The sequence below is a fragment of the Lactuca saligna genome, chromosome 6, assembly GCF_052625555.1.
Source record: "Lactuca saligna cultivar CGN05327 chromosome 6, ASM5262555v1, whole genome shotgun sequence".
Taxonomy (NCBI): domain Eukaryota; kingdom Viridiplantae; phylum Streptophyta; class Magnoliopsida; order Asterales; family Asteraceae; genus Lactuca; species Lactuca saligna.
In genome coordinates this window covers 128,394,703-128,397,774 of record NC_136422.1, presented here as the reverse complement: position 1 = coordinate 128,397,774, position 3,072 = coordinate 128,394,703, and the positions used below count along the sequence as shown (strand labels likewise).

The 3,072-nt window shown below is 32.7% G+C and overlaps 1 long non-coding RNA gene across 1 annotated transcript; it reads right to left on the bottom strand.

The window, feature by feature from the left end:
- Window positions 1-2,181: 2,181 nt before the first annotated feature.
- On the bottom strand, window positions 2,182-2,461 carry LOC145000145 (uncharacterized). The gene is made up of 2 exons (XR_013661134.1): window positions 2,384-2,461; window positions 2,182-2,270 (listed from the first exon to the last, which is right to left on the bottom strand). It is a non-coding gene; the product is annotated as an uncharacterized LOC145000145 (long non-coding RNA).
- Between the last annotated feature and the right edge of the window lie 611 nt (window positions 2,462-3,072).

The window sequence follows — 3,072 nt, the reverse complement described above, 5'->3', positions numbered from 1 at the left end:
AAAATTTACGCGTATATACAAGAAAATTGTATTTTTTGCTGACTTGTGATCACATTTTACGTTTCTTAAAACGCCAAGATTTTAGTCTATCAACTACTTCGCTTAATTTGGATAATCCATGAGGCCCGACCAAAATTAAACGTAGGCGCGCAACTAGCTTTAGTTTTGGTATGACCTATGTTTTATGAAACCTAATTGAGTATTTGATCTAAATCCTTGTGTTTAAGTTTATTAGATTTTTAACTTTTAAGTGTGGTAGGGCAAGGATATTCCTAAACCTACTAGAGTAAGCCCTAGACTATAGTTGTATTTTTCTTAAAAAGAAAATACTAAATTCTCTATAGTCGTTAGCTCTGATACCAATCTATCACACCCTGACCGACGGCGGAAATCGCCGGGGTTGCGACGTTATACAATTGGATCATAGTCAACCACATATATCGAATACATAATATATTTGAATCAATATTTTACAAACCTTTAAGTTTCAGAATTGAAATTACATCTTCATATTAAACACACAACGGTAAACAAGTTAAGTCTATTCCCAAAAGAAAGGAACTATAATTTCCTTAGAACCGATGTCCTACCTCCGACTTCTTAGTTACCTGAGAATACACATTTTTAAAATACATCAACAAAAATTGTTGGTGAGTTCCACAGGTTTTGACTTCGTGAGCTTTATAAAAAGAAATCTTTATAAAACGTGGAATGTTTAACAAAATAAGTTGTGCAAAACATGGTCAACAATGTTACCGATAAGCTTGTGTGAGACCTGATACTTGAAATCCGATACGAGTATCCATGTAAAAATATTTATGATAAAAGTAAATATTAACATATTTTTGTGGAGCAAAATATTAAGTATTTATATAAATAAATAATACCAATCGGTTTAACAATCTACAAACATTATGTATACTACATACTCTCTTTGTAAAACGTGAAATGTTTAACAAAATATGTTGGGCAAAACATGATCAACAATGTTACTGAGACCGGATACTTGAAATCTTACAAGTATTCATGTTAAAATACTTATGATAAAAGTAAATATTAACATATTTTTGTGAAGCAAAATATTTAGTGTTTGTATAAGTAGACACTAACAATATATTTAGCAATCTACAAACAATATTTATACTACATACAAACTCATCATATTTTGTATTAGTATATTTGTATCCCTGATGTTGTTATAATTCTCAATTGTTTGAGTTTGAAGACTTTGTGTTGTAATGCTTAATAATATAAAGCTACCAAAGTTCTATCGGGACAACGGTCGTATGTGTCCCTTATACGATCGGGACAACGGTCGTATGTGTCCCAATACGAGTTTAAATAGTACGTCGACTGTAAGTGACCATAACAATTGTTTAGACAGTACTCCGACTGTAAATGACCATATATATGTTTAGACAGTACTCCGACTGTAAGTGAATAACAAAGTTTATACAGCACCCCGATTGTGAGTGACCAAAATCGACATAGTCCAAATCAGCACATCTTATGAGATTTTCAACATGATCATATTTGAAATACTTGTTATAATTTACACTTTTGTAACTATTAAAGTATGTGTGAACTAAAAAATATCATAATCGGTGTACTTCTTATTTATCACAACACTTTGTATATATATTTGAAAGTCCAAACAGCAAGATAAATCAAAAAGGGCAATTCTGTCCATGTTTTTAGAAAAATCATAGAAAAATTATCATAAGTCGAAATCTGGATCCGTAAACTCTCAAAGTTTAGAAAATGAGTCTAATTTGTCCATAATTTTTATCCTAAGCTTAAGTGGTTCCTAACCTAAGTGAAAATACTCATTTTTACAGACAGGTCCGAAAATGTTCTGAAATGATAGATAGTTTTGTAAAAATCATTATAAATTGTAGAAAAATCGTATGAACGCATGCGAGTCGTCCTTAGAAGGGTATTAACATGAACTACTTACCTATTGTACAGTTTTTAAATCCATTGAGTTTAAGGAGGGAAAAACAGTCCGTGAACAGACCATAACTTTACTGTGAAAAGCTGAAATTTGGGCTTAAGTATGTTTAGTGACATAACTTGTATTTTTAGTTAGTAAAGCCTTTAAATCTTTCGACTATAACTTTTTTAGTGTGTATTCTCCCCCAAAACTTGTAAAACATAAAAGAGGGGCCGTAGAAAACTCACTTTTGTCGCGTAGAGTTATTTGGGTTGAGAATGGTTTGTGCGGTTTCTGGTTCCACTCAAGCTTGTGATTCGAGTATTCTTTTGGATGTCTTAACACATAAAGACATATATTTACATGCGTGTTAGACTTTTATCATGTATTAAATCATTTTAAATCAGTGGGTTTGATGATAAAAAGAAAAAGTAGAAATCATGAATATACCTAGCTTCAACTTGGATTAAAAGTATGTTGCCAAAAGGTGGTGGAATAACACAAGCTTTTTGAGAGGTAAAGGGTAACTTTCTCAGGGGTTTTAATTGTTTGAAAGTAGCTACATATGCTCTACTTTGAATCTCAAAAATGGGCAGAAAAATGGAGGACTTTTGGGTGTTAGTTTGATGCTCGAAAACAACTACTGTTTTGGCTATGTTGCTGTCACGAAAATTTCACAGCAAAAGGGTAAGATAAGAATAGTTTAGCCACTGATTTGAGTCCCTAATTTAGAGTAGCAAAACAACTAACTCCCAGAGGTATTTGTTGGTGAAAATATCAAGGAAAAGGAAGGTGTAGATGGGTGAAATGGTGGCTGAAACACCAAGGGACAGCAGCCCCTTTAAGGTTCACGGTTTTGTGGAGTTGGAAGGAAATTTGTGTGGTTGAAAATGGGATGAACTTTGGAGCTTTTCCCTGGATTATTTGCTGGAGAATGGAAGGTGAAATGAGGAGATATTTCCAGATTATGAATGAGGAGAGAGGATAAGAAGAGAAGAAGATAAGATAGAATCAATTAGGCTAGATTGTGATGGAATGGGTAAATGATGAGATTTAATCTCCTAGCCCACTTGGTCTCCTAGTTGGTTAAAGATAGAATTAGTTAACCAACTAACTATTAGTTACTTAATTATTTAGAG